The following is a 21,650-nucleotide window of genomic DNA, read 5'->3' on the forward strand; positions in this document are numbered from 1 at the left end:
GTTAGATTTTAATTCTTTTATTTCTCCAGAAAGGGTTTCTCTAATAACTTCCATGCTTTTTTCAATCCCAGCTAGTGTCTTTAAAATCATGATTCTGAACTCTAGGTCTGACATCGTATTAATGTCCATATTGAGTACGTCCCTGGCAGAAAGTACTACCTCTTGTTCTTTTTGTTGAGGTGATTTTTTTCGTCTTGTCATTTTGTCCAGAGGAGAATAGATGAATGAGAGAACAAAATGCTAACAGGGTAACAACGTCCCCAGAAAATATACTCTAAACAAATCAGAAAAGACCTGAAACCAGGGGAAAAGAAAGGGAACGAAGGAGAAAAGAAAGATAAAAAAAGAAGACAAAGAAAAAGATAAATACAAACAAAAACAGAACAAAACAAGAAAACCAGAATATGATCAAATATGATCAGGCTGGTGCATAGATCAGTGCCACACACTAGATTTTGGGTGTATTTTGGTCTGTTAGAAGAAAGTGCCTCCCAAAATTTTAAAGAAAGACTTATATATGTACAAAATAAGGGTTGATACGATGAAGGGATGGAATATGAATGTAAAGATGAAAATTATAAAAAATTTTATAAAAGGAATTGATAAGAAGTTTTTTGAAAAAAGAAAGAAGAGGATTAAAAAAAAAGAAAGAAAGAAAAAAAGGGGGAGAGAATGTGATCAGGTAGGAGACTAGAACAAAGCCATACACTAGATATTTAGGGTATATTTCGATTTGTTAGAAGAAACTGTATCTCAAAATTTTAAAGAGAGAACAACTTATATATATATAACAAAAATAAGGGTAACTACTATGAAGGGATAGATTGTGACTCTAAAAATGAAAAATAAAAATGTTTTTTTTTAAAAAAAGGGATTGATAATATGTTGGTTGAAAAAGGGAAGAAGAAAATTAAAAAAAAAAGACAGTTAAAAAAAATTAACATTGAAAGACCAAAGAATAGTGGTAAAAAAGCCATGAATTCTATGTGCGGTATTCCCCTAGCGCTGGAATTCCGCCGTTCTCATTGATCAGTAAACTTGGTCTTGGCTGGCTGTTCTTGCTGATCTTCTGGGGGAGGGGCCTGTTGCTGTGGTTCCCAAATGTCTTTGCCGGAGGTGGAATTGCCCTGCCCTTTCCTGGTCCGGACTAAGTAATCTGCTTGGGTTTGCTCTCGGGAGCTTTTGTTCCCTGCAAGCTTTTGGTACATTTTTGGAGGATAAGAGTGAAAATGGCAGCCTCCCATTTTCCACCCTGGAGGAGCCAAGAACTCTGGGCCCCTCTCCTCAGTGAGTCCCCAGAGAAAAGCAGTCAGTCACTCCCGTCTCCCCAGTCTCTGGCCGCACTCCATGCTCACCCGGCCTGTGATCCAGCATTTCTATCTCTGGTGCATGACCCCGTGTGGTCTCCAAACCGAGCAGATTCCTGCGGTGCACTCCTGCACCACTCCTCCCAGGGGAGGAAGGGGAGTCTCCCCGAATCTGCCACTTGTTGGGTCCCTGCTGGAGAAGCAGTGGCCCGACTGTGCCGCCGATCAGTTTATGGCAACCCTGAGCTGAGAGCCCGCGCCTTGGCTCCATCTCTGCAACCAGCTTCCCTGCTCTGATACCCAGGAGCTCTGCCGCACTTAGGCACCCCCCGTCTTTCTGTGACCCTGAGGGTCCTGAGACCACACTGTCCCGCGAGGGTTCCACTGGAGCGACGTCCCGCAGTGGAGCTGACTTCTAAAAGTTCCGATTTTGTGCTCTCCTGCTCTATCACTTGCCAGAAGCAGCCAATGGAGGCCCCCTCCCCCGCCGTCTATCCTCCTGAATATCACCTCGGATTCACTTCCCCACACATCCCACCTTCCAGAAAGTGGTCGCTTTTCTGTTCAGAGAGTTGTTGCTATTCTTTTCTTTGATCTCCTGTTGAGTTTGTAGGTGTTCAGAATGGTTTGATCCCTATCCAGCTGAAATCCTGAGACCAGATGAAATCCAGGTCTCCTACTCCTATGTTTAGTATTTCTTAAGAAGATTTTATTTATTTATTTATTTAGATTTATTTAGAGCACATGTGTGAGCAGGGGGAGGAGCAGAGGGAGAGGATGAGAATCTCAAGCTGACCCAAGTTGAGCGCAGACCCCGACTGGAGGCTCAATCCCATGACCCTGAGATCATGACCTTGTTGAAATCAAGAGTCTGATGCTTATCTGACTGAGCCACCCATGTACCCTGATGTACAGTATTTATTGGGTGCTTATGATGTACTGGGCAGTGTGCCAAGAATTTTACCTTTCTTCACTTTATTAAGGAGAAACTGAGACTTAGAGAAGTTCAGTCGTGTGTCCAAGATCATGCATCCATTAGAATTTTGCTATGTCCAACTCCAAAGCACATAGCACTCAGAAAATGGAAGAAAAATGGTTGTCTTTTTCCTTTGTTCAATTTTTTAAATTGTGGTAAAATACACATAACATAAAATTTACCATCTTAACCCTTTTTTAAAAAAAGATTTTATTTATTTATTTGGCAGAGAGAGAGCGAGCACAAGTGGGGGTGGGGGGAGGGGTAGAGGGAGAAGCAGACTCTCCACTGAGCAGAGAGCCTGGTGTGGGACTCAATCCCAGGACCTGGGATCATGACCTGAGCCAAAAGTGATGTTTAACCGACTGACCCACCCAGGCGCCCCCATCTTAACCCTTTTTAAGTGTACCATTTAGTTATATTAAATACATTCATGCTGTTGTGTAACTATCACCACTATCCATTTCCATTATTCTTTTCATCTTGTAAAACTGAAACTCTATACCCACTGGAAAATTACTATTCTTTCCATCCTTCCTCCAGTCCCTGGTAACCACCCTTCTACTTTGTCTCTATGATTTTGACTACTTTAAGTATCTCATATAAGTGGAATTATATAGTATTAGTTTTTTTCACATAGTAAAATGTCTTCAAGATTCATCCATGTTGTAGAATATATCAGAATTTCTTCCTTTCAAAAGCTGAATAATAATACTACATTATGGACATACTCTATTTTGCTTATCACTTCATCCATGGATAAACACTTTGGTGGCTTCCACATTTTAGCTATTGTCAGTAATGCTGCTGTGAACATAGATGTACAAATATCTCTTTGAGACCCTGCTTTCAAATTTTTTGAGTGAAATCTGAATAAAGCCTGCAGTTTAGTTAATATTATTATACCCATGTTCTTAATTTTGACAAATGGACCATAGATATGTTAATTGTGGGGCAAGAGAGTTCCCTGGGTGAAGGGAACTCTCTATACACTTTTGCAGTTTTTCTGTAAACTGCAAATTATTGTAAAATAAAGATATCTTTAAATAGTGAATTACAAGCTTTTAATACTTGGCCAGTGATAAATATACCTTTAGGAAGATTCTTCTCATATGTAATCTTTTTCTATTTCAGTATAAGTACATATTGCTATTTTTGTCCATTTCCTCTTAGTCATTAAGAACCTCTGCTCTTTACCTGCCATAAAAAATATTCTTTCATGACTTAAATTTTGAGAATTACAACAGCTTTTTACATACATTTGCATTTTAAATAATTCATATTATTTAATCAACTCAGATTTATGGTTCAATTTTAATCCCTTTATAGCTATTTGGTCATATTCTCTGGCAATATTCTTAAAGTCACATAGGCACAGCCACCTGACAATCATTATGATTGGCTCTATTTTTTAACTTTATTGAGACATAATTGACATAGAACATTATGTGAATTTAAGGTATACAATGTGTTGATTTGATACACTTATATTTTGCAAAATGATTACCACCCTAGTGTTAGCTAATACTTCCATTGCATCATCTAGTGACCATTTCTTTTTTGTAGTGAGAACATTTAAGATTTACTTTCTTAACAACTTTCAAGTATATAATACAGTATTATTGTTGTAATCCCCATGCTGTATGTTAGATCCCCAGAACTTATCATCTTATAACTGAAAGTTGTTCCCTTTGACCACATCTCCGTTTTCCTCACCCCCACCCCCCTAGTAATCACCATTCTCTGCTGTTTCCATGAATTTGATAATTTTAGATTTCACATATAAATGAAATCATACAGTATTTGTTTTTCTTTAACTTATTTCACTTAGCATAACACCCTCAAGTTCTATCCATGTTGTCACAAATAGCAGGATTTTCTTCTTTTCTAAGTGGCTGAATAGTATTCCATTGTAAATATATACCACATGTTCTTTATCCATTCATCCACTGATGAACACTTGGTTTGTTTTCATGTCTTGGCTATTGTGAATATTGCAGCAAAGAACATGGGAGTGAAGATCCTTTTTGAGTTAGTATTTTCATTTCTTTCATATAAATTCCTGGAAGTGGGATTTCTGGATCATATGGCGGTTTTATTTTTAGTTTTTTTGAGGAATCTCCATACTGTTTTCCATAGTGGCTGCACCAATTTACATTTCTTCTACTAGTGCACAAATATTCCACATTCTCACCAATACTTGTAATCTCTTGTCTTTTTAATAATGGCCATTCTCATTGTGTATGGAATCACAAGATCCCAGTTAACCAAAGCAATTCTGAGAAAGAGAAACAAAGCTGGGGGCATTACACTTCCTGATTTCAAACTGTACTATAAGGTGATAGTAATCAAAACAGTGTGATATTAGCATAAAACAGACACATAAATTCTATTCAGTGGAAAAAATAGAGAGCCCAGAAATAAACCCACACATATAATGGTCAATTAATTTACAACAAAGGAGTCAAGATATGCAATGGAGAAAGAACAATCTCTTTAACAAATGGTGCTGGGAGAACTCAATAACCATACACAGAAGAATGAAATTGGACACTTACCTTATACCACCCACAGAAATTAATTCAAAATGGACCAAAAACTTAAGCATAGCCTGAAACCATAAACTCTTAGAAGAAACCATAAAGACATATCTCTTTGACATTGATCTTGACAATATTTCTTTTTTTTTGCTTTGACATCCAAAGCACAAACAAACACAAAATAAATGAGTGGGACTATATCAAACTAAGAAGCTTCTGCATAGCAAAAGAAACAATCAGCAAAATGAAAAGGCAACCTATGGAATAGTAGAAAATATTTGCATATCAAATATCTGATAAGGAGTTACTATCCAAAACTATGAAGAAATCACACAACTCAATAGGAAAAAAAAAGAACAATCCAATTAAAAAATGGGCAGAATAACTGACTAGACATTTCTTCAAAGAAGACCTACAAATTGCCAACAGATATATGAAAAAATGCTCAACCTCACTAACCATCAAGGAAATGCAAATCAAAACCACAACGAGAAACGACTAATTGTTGGTTTTAACAAAATGGATTCCACTGAGCCATGCTATAGCGAGAAGAGATATGAGGAAATCATTAAAGAAGTCAGCACCTACATTAAGAAAATTGGCTACAACCCTGACACAGTAGCATTTGTGCCAATTTCTGACTGGAATGATGACAACATGCTGGAGCCAAGTGCTTAACATGCCTTGGTTCAAGGGATGGAAAGGCACCTGTAAAGATGGCAATGCCAATGTAACCCTGCTCCTGGAAGTTCTGGATTGCATTCTGTTAACAACTTGTTCAACTGACAAGCCCTTGCATCTGCCCCTCCAGGATGTCTACAAAATTGGTGGTATTGGTACTGTCCCTGTGGGCTGAGTGGAGACTGGTGTTCTTAGATCTGACATGGTGGTCACCTTTGCTCTAGTCAATGTTACAACTGAAATAAAGTCTGTTGAAATGTACCATGAAGCTTTGAGTGAGGCTCTTCCTGGGGACAATGTGGGCTTCAATGTCAAGAACATATCTGTCAAAGATGTTCATTGTGGCAATGTGGCTGGTGACAGCAAAAATGACCCACCAATGGAAGCAGCTGGCTTCATGGCTCAGGTGATTATCCTGAACCATCCAGGCCAAATCAGTGCTGATATGCACCTGTGCTGGATTGTCACACAGCTCACATTGCTTGCAAGTTTGCTGAGCTGAAGGAGATTGATCATTATTCTGGAAAAAAGCTGGAAGATGGCCCCACATTCTTGAAATCTGGTGATACTGCCTTCATTGAGATAGCTTCTGGCAAGCCTATTTGTATCCAGAGCCATTTTGCTGTTTGTGACATGAGACAGACAGTTGCTTTGGATGTCATCAGAGCAATGGACAAGAAAGCAGCTGGAGCTAGCAAGGTCACCAGGTGTGCCCAGAAAGTTCAGAAGGCTAAATGAATATTATCCCCAATACCTGCCACCCCAGTCTTAATCAGTGGTGGAACAACAGTCTCAAAATTGTTTGCGTCAATTGGCCATTTAAGTTTACTAGTAAAAGACTGGTTAATGACAGCAATGCATAGTAAAACCTTCAGAAGGAGAAGAGAATGTTTTGTGGACCTGTGTGTGTGTGTGTGTGTGTGTGTGAGTTTTAAGTTATTAGTTTTTAGTTAATACTTTTTAATGGAAACAACTTGACCAAAAATCTGTCACAGAATTTGAGACCCATTAAAACAGAAGCTTAGTGAGAAAAAAAACCTACAATAAGATATCACTTCACATCTGTTAGAATGGTATGACAAAAGATAACAAGTGTTGGTTTTGGTGCTTGATTTTTTTTTTTTTAAATTTGACACCAAAGGAAAGGCAACAGAAGCAAAAATAAACAAGTGGGACCACACCAAACTAAAAGGCACAGTAAAGGAAACCATTAACAAAATGAAAAGGCAACCTACCTAATGGGAGAAAATGTTTGCAAATCATATTTCTAATAGGGAGTTAATATCCAAAATATATAAAGAAATAATACAACTCAGTAGAGTTGTTGGGTAGAGGATTTGAATAGACCATTTTCCAAGGAAGATTTGCAGGTGGCCAACAGGTACATTAAAAGGTGCTTAACATCACAAATCATTAGGAAAATACAAGTCAAAATCACAAGGAGATATCATCTCACTTCTGTTAGAATTGCTATTACCAAAAAAGATAAGAAATAAGTGTTGGTGAGGATGTGGAGAAAAGGGAACCCTTGTGCACTGTTGGTGGGATTGTAAATTGGTGCAGCCACTGTAGGAAAAAGTATGGAGGCTCCTCAAAAAATTAAAAATAGAATCACCATATGATCCAGTTATTCTACTTCTGGGTATTTTTTCAAAGAAAACAAAAACACTTACTCGAAAAGATATCTGTACTCCCATGTTCTTTGCAGCATTATGTACAATAGCTAAGACATGGAAGTACCCTAAGTGTCCACTGATGGATGAATAAAGAAAATGTAATACACACACACACACACACACACACACACACACACACACACACACACAGAGGAATATTATTCAGCCATAAAAAAAGAACAAAATCCTGCCATTTGTAATAACAAAAATGGACGTTGACAGCATTATGCCAAGTAAAATAAGTCAAAGACAAATACTGTAGGATCTTACTTATATATAGAATAAAAAAACAAAAACAAACAAAAACCCCTCTGAACTCATAAATACAGAGAACAGATTGATGGTTGCCAGAGATGGCAGTTGGGGTTTGGGTGAAATGGGTGACGGTGGTCAAAAGGTACAAACTTCCAGTTATAAAATAAATAAGTCCTGGGATGTAGTGTACAACATGGTGAGTGTAGTTAATAATACTGTATTGTATATTTGGAAATTGCTGAGGAAATAGATCTTAAAAATTCTCATTACAAAATGAGTTAGCCAGAGAAAGACAAATACCATATGATTTCACTCATATGTGGAATTTAAGAAACAAAACAAAGAAGCAAAGGGAAAGGGGGGGCGGAGAGAGAGAAGCCAACCAAGAAACAGACTCTTTATATAGAGAACAGACTGATGGTCACCAGATGGGAGATGGGTGGGGGGGGGGTGAAATGGGTGATGAGGATTAAGGAGTGCACTTGTGATGAGCACTGAGTAACGTACAGAATTGTTGAATCACTATATTGTACACTTGAAACTAATGGTACAATTATGTTAACTAACTGGAATTTAAATAGAATCTTAAAAAAAATTCTCATCACAAGAAAAAAAATTAACAATGTGTGGTGATAGATGTTAACTAGAGTTATTGTGGTGATCATTTTGCAATATGTATCAAATTATTATGTGGTACACCTGAAACAAATATAATGTCATATGCCAATTATATTTCAATTAAAAAATTAAGAAAAAAGAAAGTCTTAAATAAAAAGAGTAACCACTTAGGAAAGGTAGGAGAATACATTAAGAAGGTATAGGAAAATAGTATTATAGACATGTCCTAATAAACAAAAAGTTTTATTTCTGGATTATGTGATTGCATTTGTCAGCTTTTTTTAACTTATTTTTCTTGATTTCTTTTCTTTTCCAAAAGAAATAGTCACCCTTTTACCTGATTTTATCTTCATATTTTCATATGCTTTCTTTTTTCTTCAAAGAGACCTCCATTGAGTAAGCTTTGAGCCCTGCAAACCTGGCTCCAGCCCTGTTTGTCTGATATGAATTGTGGATCCCTTTGAAAAGGTTGTGATATGAGTAGTGATCAATGCTTCCATTTCTCTATAATTGTTGTAGGGTGGCAGAGAACAAAGAATGCTTTATGCTCTTTTGTTGTACTTTAAGGTGATATAATTAGTTTGGTTGTAATGCAATCCTGATTGATACCAACATAAAAGTATCGTGGTTTTTAACTTCTTTAAAATATCTTTGTTGTTTTCTAAAATTAGAAAAACACAACTGAAACTATTTAAAAAATTCAGATAATACAGAGGTAATACAACAAAAATAAATAAATAAAAGTCCCTTTTCCCCCATCCCAGTTCCCTAGAGTTAACTGCTGTTTATTGTTTGGTGTGAGTTTCTTTTCACAGGTTTTCCATGTATGTATATACAAATAATATGTATACATATATTTGAATGTACAAATATATGTGTGTATATATAAATGTGTGTGTATCCATCTACATCTATCTATACCGCAGCATATATGTACATTTATAAATCTATTTAAAAATGGAAAAAATTATAACAAAAATGAAATGATAAAATTTATGTTTTTTTCTATCTTTTCATTTCTCTGAGCAATGTGATATGCACCTCCTTCTGTATCAGTAGGATATATATCTACCTTTTTCTTCTTAGATGTGAAATATAGATCTAGTATAATTTAATCCCTTATAGATGGACATTTAGATTATTCTTCTTCTTTCCTTATTATACACAATGCTGCACTAAAACTCATACAATCATCTTTGTACATATTTATGAGTGTTTCTGGGGTCTGATTCCTAGAAATTAAATTTCTGAATTAAAGGCTATGGACTTGAATATGTCCATTATTTATTACCAAATCATCCTTTCGGAGTAGTTACAAACTCTTGTTCTGAATAGGGCCAGACCGCGATATGTGGTTGTCCCCAACAGGCTAAGAATGTGGTGGCCAGCATTCTGTAAGACTTTTGTTCTCTTCTCGAGGAAGAGGGGAGGTTCAACAATGTGGGGGGAAGGGGTCGAGATGCCAGGCCCCTGCAGCAGAGCTCTGTTTCCTCCCCATTGTCCTGAGCAATTCTGCTCTGGTGCAAATGAGCAGATCCAATCAACAGATCAAAACTCTGCAGTTAACTGGACCCACCTTTCTAGGCTGTTTGAGGCACACCTGATGTTATTCAAGCATGCTTTTGAGGGGATTTCACCTCCCATTTCCTCCTTTGCGAGAAGTGATTAAACGATTCCTTGTAACCATGTTCAGTAAGCTCTCTGAGATGGGTTCTAATACACCTAGTTTTCTCATGTCCTCATATTCCCAGGGCTGCTGTCCTGCAGGGAGTTCTTTGTCCCTTGCCCATTGCCCATCACAGCAACTGTGTAGAGAGCCCCCTTTGCTTGAGCCACAGGGTCAAGTGTTGCCTCACAGCTTTCCTTGCAGCCACCTTCTTGCTCATGTGATGACTTTAATAATTTCCGTGGATTGTTATTTTCCCTGCAGCCCCCAGTTTCTCACAGCTGAGTTCCTGGCCCACCAGTGAGTCCTGCTCTGAAGTTTCTTTTCCACCGGTGGCACCTCAGTCTAGTGCCTTGTTTAAATTCTTCCTTATTTCTTTGGATATCTTCCTGTTTCTGTCCCTGGTGGGACATCAGCTGGATCTACTATCCCCAGCTATCCATCTTTTTGTCATCCAACAGTGAGAACCAAAGCAACAAGCTAGGAGACTTCATTGCCAGGCTCAGCATTTCCAGCTTTCTTTGGTAAATACAGATCAAGCATGGCAAGTGGAATTAACCACATGCCCTTTTTAAAGGCCGTCTTTGATCTTCAAAATTACCATATTTATTTTATCACCCTGCTTAGCTATTGCAGTGTGGTGGGAGGAAATGTTTAAGTTTTACGTACTTGAAAGACTTTTCTGCCAGAGTCAGCAATGACTTGTCAGGCAAACAACATCTGAGGTGCGGCTTTGAGCTGGACGGCCCTCATGCGATAAGGCACAGGCTTTGAAATGAGAAATTGAGAAAGACTTTAGAGCAAAGGTGTTTATTTCATGGCTATATATGGGTCTTCACCTGCCAATAGATACTTTTTTTTTTTTTTTAAAGGCTCTAAACAAAGAAGATAGACACATATCTCTTTTGGAGGGAAGAATCAGAGCTGTATCAGCCAAGCTAATAGGACTGGGGAGAGGCCAAGGTGGGTGGTTGGTAATATGGCCACTGGTCCGTATGCTCATCATAGCTGGAGTGGAGTGGACAGTATGATGGTGACTCTGTGGTGAAATGGTCTGACCAGTGTTTTCAGATTGACAAGCTTTCCCATCCAGTGTGCTATGGATACTCATGTGCAGAAAATGAGTTATAAGGATAGCTCATTACATTACAAGGATAACTGAGAGAGTGCAGTTAAGGAAGGAAGCAGATACGGTGACTTGTGTTCTACAAGAGGAGAAAAGGAAGTTCTTGAATTTTCCTTTTTAAAAATAACTCTGAGACTGAATGGAATTTGTTTATCTGTTTCTTTAGACCATGAACTTCTTGAGAATAAATTCTGTCTTTTTAAGAAATCTTTTTATCCCAAACACCAAACAACAGTGCCTATTGAATAAACGTTTGTTGGGGAATGACCAGGCACAAACTAATTGTAAAAGAAGAAATTCATTCATTCTGCTCAACAGACATTTTGGAGTCACTATTATGTGCTGGGTTTTGGGCATTCAGATGAATTAGAAATACCACGGTCTTCACGGGGTTCACAGTTTGGAAGAGGAGATGGACATTGTTATAGATGGCATAACAGAGGCTTAAAAGAAAAAAAAAGAAGGGAATGGCCAATTTTATTCTGGGGGTACATAGGTAACCTGAGGTGATGCTTTAACTGGGTTTGTTTTTAAAGGTTCATTTAAATATGATACACACATAGTATACATGTATGGTAAATGTACAGCTTAATGAATTTTGGCAAATTGAACACATCATATAAACCAGTAACCCAGAAACATCTAATTTTCCCTCCTATTCTCCTCCTGAATTTAACATCCATTTAACTTCAAATAGCATAAAGTATTTGTGCCTACAACCAGTGCTGTAAGTAACAGAAATCATACATGTGCTCTGTTGTGTGCCTGGTTTCCTTTACCAAACATTATGGCTGTGAGATTCATTTACGTTTTTGGATATAGGTGAGGATCATTCAGTCTCATTGTTGTGTAATGTTCCATGGTATGAATATTCATTCATCATTCATTCATTCATCATTCATTCATTCATTCATCTTTCCTGCTGTTTGATGGACATTTTCAGTCTTTGTTAAAAATAGTGGTTATGAAATTCTAGTACATGTGCTTTAGTGAAAATATGTATGCATTTCTGTTGAGTATATATCTAAGGAGTGCAACTGCTGGTTCTTACGGTATATTCAGCTTTAGTAGACACTTCCAAACAGTTTTCCAAAGTGGTTGTACTAATTTATACCACCACAGGAAGTAGATGAGGGTTTTGGTTATTCCAATTCCTTGCCAACACTTGATATTCTTTGTCTTTTTATTTCAGCCATCCTGTGGCCAGTCACATTGTAGTTTAGCAGACTTTTGGAAGATGCATTGTGTGTTATCAGGCAAATGGAGCGGTAGAGGGTTTTCTGGGGAGGATCAGAAAGGGTACTCAGGAAAGGGGGGGGCAGTGGGAGTTTTCAGGTGCAAACCTCATTTAGTTACATAAACTGCAGGTAAGTCAAATACACAAATAATATGTCCCCAAAGTATCATTTGTAGTAGAAATTTATAATAAAGTTGGTAATAGAAACAGACGTTATAGCAAGGCAATTTGCCATCAGCTGGTGAGTCAAGTACAGTTTATAGGCTTGCAGCTCTGAAAGGAATAAACAAATGGCATCCCAAATGGGAGACTCTGAGACATTAGTGGCTTGTGTATAAGTATAGGTAAAAACAACTGATAACAATAAAAAAGTGATGCTCCAGTAGGTACTTGCCTATTAGATGTCTTTGTCTAGTGAAGTAAGGAGGAGATGTCTAGCGTAGTACCTCCAGAGGGCTTCTGGCATCTACTGAACTATTTTGTAATGTGGCTGTGTTGTCTAGTTGTCTACCACATGAGTAATCCTTTCTATTATTCTTAGTGATAGAACCCCCAGTTTTATTTCTGGAGGAGGTGTCAGTCTGCCCAGTTAAAGACCATATTTTCCAATCTCCTTGCAACCAAGTTCTGGCCACATGAAATGTCAATGTAAATATTGTATGCCACTACTGGATACTGTCCTTAGGCAGAAGTTATACCCTTCTTTCTCTCTTTTTTTTCCTAGTTGCTTAAATGGGGATGTGATGGCTGGAGCCTGAGCAGCCATCTTGGACCATTAGGTGGAAGCCACATGCTGAAGATGGCAAAAGGAAACTGAATGCCTGATTTCATAAAGCAACCATACCAGCCCTAGACTTCCTACTTCTGGATTCCTTTTTCTATGAGAGAGGGATGAATTTCTATCTTATTTAAGTCAGGGTTTTTTGCACACACGTGCATGCAATCTCTCTCTCTGTCATATGTAGCCCAATCTAATAGTAACTAAAAACTGTATATCAGGAAGAGGAAAGCTGTGCCTAGAAACCACTGTGTGAGAAGAAAGGACATGAGCTTTTAAGTATAAGCACTTCCTGGTAGTTCTCTGTGATACCATAGACATCAGATTTGTCTGGAGTCTGATATGCTGCAAATAAGCCTTTATTGAATTGAATTGAACTGTTGCTTTAATCAATATAAGAAAGTAATTGTATTACTTTCCTATTGCTGCTGTAACAAATTACCACAACACAGTGCCTCAAAACAATTTTATTGTCTTACAGTTCTGGAGGACAGAAATCTGAAATCAATTGCACTGGACTAAAATCAAGGTGCCAATAGGCCTATGTTTCTTCTGGAGGCTCTAGGAGAGAATTCATTTCCTTGGCTTTTCTAGCTTCTAGAAGCTACTCACATTCCTTGGCTCGTGGCCATACATCTCTCCAACTTTGCTTCTATCATCATATCTCCTTGTCTCCCTCCTACCCTCCCACCTCCCTCTTATTAAGGACCCTTATGATAATGCAGGATAGTATCTCTATATTATTTTTATAAATTTTTAATTTATAAAATGAGGTTATTGGACTACACCAGGGAAGGAAATACCTGGTGAGGAGCATATTGTCAACCCTTCCTCTCACGCTTATAACAGAGATGACTTCTTCTCTTGTGAGCTTTTTCCTAGTCTTTCAAACAGCCACTGCTAGGTAGCTAGAAGTGATACTGAGATGAAATCTATTTTCTCTCCCTGAGCAAGATCATCTCTAAGGCCTGTGACCTAAGCTATGAAAACACATACAGAGCTAAAACTCAACTAGCCTCATCATGGATCATTGAATACCCAAAGTCAATTGATTCCCTTTCTTTTCAATATATTTTCTCCTCCCAATTTTTTCTAGACCTATTAACTTGTCTAAAGTTAGTGTTTCCTATGTCCGTGCTTTTCCTTTGAAGGGAGCAGTTAGGAGCAAAATGAGACATAGAAGACCTGAAAGGTCTTCTACCTGTTTTGTCAATTAAGTACAAATGAGAGTTGCCCACACAGAACCCTTGCCCTGCAACCACAGCAGGCATGGCTAGACTGTGCTTGTGCTGATAATTTCTACTTACACCTACACCTGCACCTTATAGCCACACCGATACTTACTTCCACCCCAACACCTACACCTGCACCTATACCTATGTTGACACCAACACATACACCTATACTTACACTTATATTTAAAAACTCATGTCCTTCTTTTTTTTTTAACCCACTGATTTCCAGACAGAGGTTGCCTCTTGCTGATATGCAGAGAACACTGTAGCAAGCTCTACTGTCTATTGCCAGATTCATAAGCCAAAAGAGAATTCTCTCAAAAACATTTGGCAACCAGTCATGACCAGACATGTGAAACATCTCACCGAGAGTAGGTACAAAACATTAAAGACATAGCTTGGACCATGAAAAAAAGCTGCGAGACAGGATGTGAACTCCCTTCTACTGGAAAGAGTGTAATGCAGAAAAAAATAAAAAAACCAAAAACCAAAAAAAAAAAACAACAAACAAACCCCTAAACCCACCAAAAACAAACCCCAAAACCCAACAACAACAACAACATGGTGAGACTTGCTCACCAGGAGCGAAGTCGGGTGCTAGACAAACCCCAGAATAGTCAAATGGTCCAATTGTCTAGAATATGTAGTTTCTGGAATGCATGAAAAGTGAAAGGCCAATGTTCTATTAAGATCATTGTCCCTTTTCAGAATCTGCTTAGACTTGTTGAAACCTAACTCTTTCAGCACTATTTTTGGTAAGATTTTCCAAAAGAGAGATAATCTTTCTGCTTATTCTAATAGCTCTCCTCATCAAAGTGGAATTTTGGATTGCTTCATTTCATAACCACAGATCAGAGAAGAAGCCTCTCCCGATATCGGAGTTCCTCACTGGAGGTTTTTGATAGAGAAACAGAGAGATCCTCTGTAATGGGCTATCTTCCCTGAAGAGCTAACGCATCCCTCTCCTTACATTGGGTATTTGCCCTCACATAAGCCTGTTTTGTTTTCCACACAAAATTGATAGCTGAAATTATTTTATCTTTTTGTTTCCCTTTGGGGTTGTTCCCCTGTGGGTGATGAGTGGGGTGCTGATCTATGTTGCAGGCTCATTTTCTTTGGCCCACGGAGGGATGTACACCAATTTTGAATCTGAATGTTTTTAGGCAGAAACTCTCCAGCTCAACATAATAATCACCACTCCTTCCTGTCTCACGCTTGGTTCTTCACACATCTGAGTTCTCTGCTTTGTGCAGGAAGGCAAGTGAGTGTGGGAACTGTGGCTTCCATATAGTAGGTCTCCTGCGGGACCTATAACTCCATGGAGTGGGGACCTTATATGTACTCCAGCATGTATAATGGTAAACATTCAACAAGTATGTGTTCACTGGGGTATAAAGTAAGGGGCTTTATTTTTGGCTCCTTCTAAATTGTAGGACAAAGGTGGGGGGACGTCTTACCCTTCTCATGCTTTCACTTTCTTACCTACAGGAGGATCGAGTGGTTTAACATATGTGGAATTGGGAGGGAAATGAGAGAGGCCCTGTTAAGATTCTTTTAAGACCCCTGATCAATACTCACCAGACGATGAGTAACTTCCTTGTAGGCAGGCTTTTGCAGAGAATGGAGCTGCCTTCTTAGATGGGGAAAAAAGCTTTACAAGTCTCAATATTGTGAGGCCCCTCTCCATGAAAGATGAAGTCATGAAGAATCAGTCAGCATGGTGAGCAAAATAATGCTCCTCCACCTCCAAAGATATCCACATCTCAATGCCCCAAATCTTTGAATATGTCACCCGACATGGCAAAAGGGACTTTATAGATGTGATTGATTTAGGGCCTTGAGATGGGGAGATTATGCTAGATTAACCGTTCAGGTGAGCCCAATCTAATCATAAGGATCCTTATAAAGGAAAGAGGGAGGCAGAAAAGTCAGAGTCAGGGAAGGCTATATGATGGCGAAAGCAGAGGTCACTGATGCCATTGCTGGAATGGGCCATAAGCTGAGGGATGCGAATGGCCCATAAAAGCTGGAAAAGGCAAGAAACAGATATTCCCCTAGAGCCTTCAGTGGGAATGCAGCCCCATCTGCACCTGTATTTCAGCCCCATGAGTCACGTGTCAGACTTCTGACCTTCAGAACTAAAAGATAATAAATTTGTCCTGTTCTCAGGCACTAAACTTGTGGTAATTTGATATAGGAAACTAACACAGTAAGTCCATATTTACTGAGGAACTGTACTCTGTTCCCAAAATAAAAGGTAGACATAGTCATTAAGTATATTTTAGCAGGATAAGAAAATATTAAAGAAATATTTATAAACAACAGTCGAACAACAAGAAGGGCGAGAAATCCTACAACGGAGAAATTTGAGGTGTGTAAGACCATTAAACAAAGAGAAATATAGTCTAGTTTGGGGTGACTAGAAAGGGATACTTTGGTTGAGATCTGAACAATGGGTCATAATTAGCTATGAGAAGAGACCAGGTAAGACTGTTCTAGGCAGAAGGAACAGGATGGTTCCAGCCAGAGTGAACATGGTACATTCCGGGAGAAGGAAGATCCAGTGAAACTGGCATGCTCAGGAAGTGGGGAAGAGAGGCAGGAGATGAGGCTGGGGAAGGAGGTAGTTCCAGGTAGTGTAGGGCTTGGTGATCACATTAAGCTCCCACTCAGATTTTGGACTTTGCAGAGAAAGACAAATACTGTATGATTTCACTCATATGTGGAACTTAAGACAGAAAACAAATGAGCAAAAGGGAAAAGAGAGAGAGAGAGAGGCAAACCAAGAAACGCTCTTAACTCTGGAGAACACACTGATGGTTTCCAGAGGGGAGGTGGGTGGGGGGATGGGGGAAATAGGTGATGGGGCTTAAGTAATGTATGGAAGTGGTGAATCACTATATTGTGCACCTAGAATAAATACAACACTGTATCTTAACTAATTGGAATTAAAAACTAAAAAAAAAAAAAAAAGATTTTGGACTCCATTTTTCAAAACCATAGGAAGTTTTTCCAAGGGTTGTTAGGTGACAGAACTAGATTTTCTGTCTAGTCTCCAGGTAATGGAGAATCATTCTGGCAGACATTTTTCGAGCTTATCCATACCCTCTTCTCCTCTCTTCTTCTAGGAACAGAAGGATGTTTCACTTCCCTATCTCTTTGCAGGTAGGTGGGGCTGGTTGACTACTCCTGGCCAATGAGCTGTGAGCCAAATTAACATGTTCTTTCTAGGTTGACAACATTCAGTCATCAGCGTGAGACCCTCCAGGATTCTTTTTTTCTCTTATGTCACCCAGGGAGGCTGCAAGTTCAGATGTTGCAGGTGAAGGATGGCAGAGGCATCAAGAATCTGGCCTGTTGGCCCCTGTATGGGGGCATTGCCCCAAAGTCTTGTGGACCTGCAGCAAACTTTGAGCTAGAAATAAGCACTCACTGTGTTAAGCCCTTGATGTTTTGGTGTTGTTATTGCATAGCCTTGTTTTCCCTGATTAGTTGAATCATTTAATATAGTGGTCCTTGATCATCAGAGTGAACCTGGGGAACAGTTGAAACAAAGAATTTTGGATCCCAACCCAGCCTGTTCTGATATAGGCTCGGGAAGAGCCAGGGAATTCATCAGTATGTGTTATCATAGGAACTACTGATTCTACTAGTTTTTCCTGTGCCAGGATTACCAGAACTGGGCATGTGGCCTGGCCTGCCTTGTATTTAGCATATGTTATTCAAAAGAAGAAAGGAAACATTAATGATCATTATCATCTTGGGGATCCTGGGACATCTTTTGAAATAACACTGTACTTAAGAATGTGAGAGAAACCAGGTGCATTAATTTGCCAGGGTTGTGATAACAGAGTACCACAGACTGGGTGGTTTGCACAACAGAAATTAATTTTCTCATAGTTCTGGAGGCTAGAAATCTGAGGTGAACGTGTTCATTTCCTCGGAGGCCTCTGTCCTTGGCTTGTTTATGGTGTCCTTTCCCTGTATCTTCACATGGTCTTCCCTCTTGGTGTGCCTGTGTCCTAATCTTTCGTAAAGACAACAGTCATACTGCGTTAAGGTCTATCCTAAGGGCCCCACTTTACTTTTTAAAGACTCTATCTCCAAATACAGTCACATTCTGAGGTACTGGGGGTTAGGACTTCAACGTATGAATTTGGGGGACACAATTCAGCCCATAACACTGAGCTTTATGGAAGCACCTTTATTTTATGAAGCCTGAAAAGAGAGAAACTTGATTCAGAGATGGAGGTGTTTCTAATTAAGACAGGAGATACATGATTTATATGATAACGAGTGTGATTCACATGGGTCGCTTACAACTTAGGTAAACATGCATTTCCTACAAAAATTTTGTATAGTAAATGTACCATACAGTGTTTTATGTGCTTCTAGGTTGAAGATTACATTCCAGAGGAAGTTTACACAGAAACTTTGTACTCGATGCTGAATGAATATCCCAGGAACGAGTGGAGAGCTCTTGAAAATCTTGGTGTCTTGCTTTTTCTTAGCAAATATACCAATAGGTTAGTTTATATTTAAATGCTTGCATGCATGCATATACTTATATTTTTAACTTTATTTAAAAAGAGCTTTTGCCCATTTGTTTGTTCTCATTGTTTTTTATGTCCTCAAGGATCTAGAATACAAATATTGTCTCCTGAAACTCTATTTTAACTTATGGAGAAGGGAATAACCAGTCCAGTACTTAAAAGATTTTAAGCACATGTGGACTGTTTACTCCCAGGGTCTTTAATTGTGACCTATCACATCTTGTGAATTTAATCAGGGTATCCTCACACCATGAGGAAAGGGAGATTGGGAAATGAGGAGCCTGGTAAAGGGCGCGTTGTCAGCTAGAGACAGAGCCAATATTATGTGTATTTGAAGGCTTACCCTAGAGCTGGGCTCCAGACACATCGCAGCAGAAGAGATTTGTGGCATATTTATAATATAGTTCAAAAAGTCTGTTGAATATGTTTAAGGGTTTCAGCAGGTTTTCAATTAATTAATTTTTTAAAAGATTTTATTTATTTATTTGAGATAGAAAGAGTGAGTGAGAGAGAGAGAGAGCACGAGCAGGGTGGGGGGCAGAGGGAGAAGCAGGCTCCCCACTGAGCAGGGAGCCCGACACGGGGCTCGATCCCAGGACCCTGGGACAATGACCTGAGCTGAAGGCAAAGGCTTAACTGACTGAGCCACCCAGGAGCCCATCTGTTGTAAAACACAAAACAACCAAACAAAAATGAATGAGGGGAGCTTAGAATGCAGAGTTGGAAAGAGTTTTCACTGCTTGCTTTTGTTCGGACCCCTACTGGGAAGAAGACTTGATCACAAGGTAGACTAGGTAGTGCTACAATAACAACTTAAAATCTCAGTGTCCTAACAGCAGTTTTACTTTCTCTGTGGAGATTCCCTATTTGCCGAATGATTGTCATCATAATTTCTTTTGAATGTAGTTTCCTTGAACATTTTGAACATTTATTATTTAAAGCTATTATGTTAATCACCAGGTGTTCATCACAAGCGTACCCCTTAATCCCCATCACCTATTTAACCCATCCGCCTTCCCACCTCCCCTCCAGTAACCATCAGTTTGTAATCTAGAGTTCAGAGTCTGGTTATGGGTTTGTCTCTCTCTCTCTCTTTTTTCCCCCTTTGCTTGTTTTGTTTCTTAAATTCCACAAATGAGTGAAATCTTATAGTGTTTGTCTTTCTCTGACTGGTTTATTTCACTTAGAACATATTTATTATAGTTGATTTGAAATCTGTATTTGGTAAGTGCAAAATCTGTGCCCATTCAGAATCAGTTCCTTTTGATTGATCTATCATCTATCTATATCTATCAATCATCTATTATCTATCTATCATCTAGCAACTATTTATTTGAGTGTGGGTCATATTTTTATGGTTTTTTTTGTACTTATGTCTTACAAAGTTTGATGGGAAAATTAGGCATTTTCATAATATATTGTAGAAACCCTGGATTTGGTTTCATAATCTGACTCCTCTGCTGTGTGCAGCCATTGATTTTTATTATATTAGTATGGCTTTCTAGGAGTTGTCTTTTTGTCTATATGTTAGTGGTCAGTCAGTGATGTGTCCAGTTTTATTCTTTTTTTTCAGAGAGGATTTGCTGACTATTTCATGGTGTCATAGCTACAAGTCCATCTCAGTGGTAATTTAAAACAATTTTTATAATTTTTGCTAGTTTGTAGAAATACAATTTTTTTTGTACGTTGGTTTAAATTCACTAGGAATTCTAATTGAACATCTAGTTTCTTTTGGATTTTTCCAAACATAATTTGTGACTAATGGCTATTTTAAAAAATACCTTTTATTCCTTTTTGTTGGTTTATTTCATTGGCTAGTACCTCCAGTACAATGTTGCATTGAAATGCTGGAAGAGTGTCTTTGCCTCATTTCCAATCTCAAGGGCAAAGTTTTCAATATTTCCCCTCTGAGTTATGTTTGCTATAGGATTTTTGTTGAGTAGTCTTAATTACATTGAGGAATTTCTCTTCTCTTGGTTTTTAGAAAAATTTTTTTCAAGATTTTATTCATTTATTTGACAGAGAGGGTTGGGGGAACACAAGCCAGGGGACCTGCAGGCAGAGGGAGAGGGAGAAGCAGACTCTGCTGAGCAGGGAGCTTGATGCGGGGCTTGATCCCAGGACCCTGGGATCATGACCTGAGCTGAAGGCAGATGCTTAACTGACTGAGCCACCCAGGTGCCCTGGTATTTAGAAATTTTTAAAAAATTATGAGTGAGTTGAATTTCATCACATACTTTTTATGGATTCATTGATATTACCACGCTAGTTCTGAATATTAAACATTGCATTCTGGAATAAATTTAACTTGTTGATAATGCATTATTTTTTATATGCCTCTTGATTCAGTTTGGTCATATTTTGTTTAGAGTTTTTGAATTGATATTCATGAAAAGATTGTAATTTCTTCCTCTCCCTCTTGTGATATCCTTACCATGTTTTTGGTAATAAGATTATGCTGGCTTTATAAAATCAGTTGAGAAGTGTTTTTATTTTTTCCTATTCTCTGGAAGAGTTTGAGTATGTTAGTATTATTTCTTCCTTAAATATTTGGAAGAATTTATTGGAGTAGATATGTAGGTCTGGAAATTTCTTTGTGGAGAGGTTTTTTTTTAAATTTTTAAAAATTTTGTTATGTTATGTTAGTCACCATGCATTACATCATTAGTTTTTGATGTAGTGTTCCATGATTCATTGTTTGCATGTAACACATAGTGCTCCATGCAGAATGTGCCCTTTTTAATACACATCACCAGGCTAACCCGTCCCCCCACCCCCCTCCCCTCTAAAACCCTCAATTTGTTTCTCAGAGTCCATAGTTTCTCATGGTTTGTCTCCCCCTGTGGAGAGGTTTTAAATTATAGATTCAATTCATTTAAATATATGTTATTATTCAGATTTTCTATTTTATTTTGTTTCAGTTTTAATGTTTTGCATTTTTCTAAGACTTGTCCTTTTCTTGTTAAAACAATTTTTTGAGTATAGTTGACACACAATGTTAC

The 21,650-nt window shown here is 38.4% G+C and overlaps 1 long non-coding RNA gene across 1 annotated transcript; it reads left to right on the top strand.

Moving 5' to 3' along the window:
* Nucleotides 1-13,550: 13,550 nt before the first annotated feature.
* Nucleotides 13,551-18,617, top strand: LOC113932982. Its single transcript, XR_003523190.2, has 3 exons — nt 13,551-16,466; nt 17,224-17,260; nt 18,491-18,617. It is a non-coding gene; the product is annotated as an uncharacterized LOC113932982 (long non-coding RNA).
* The last annotated feature ends 3,033 nt before the right edge of the window (nt 18,618-21,650 follow it).

This window comes from Zalophus californianus, chromosome 10 (genome assembly GCF_009762305.2).
Source record: "Zalophus californianus isolate mZalCal1 chromosome 10, mZalCal1.pri.v2, whole genome shotgun sequence".
NCBI lineage: Eukaryota > Metazoa > Chordata > Mammalia > Carnivora > Otariidae > Zalophus > Zalophus californianus.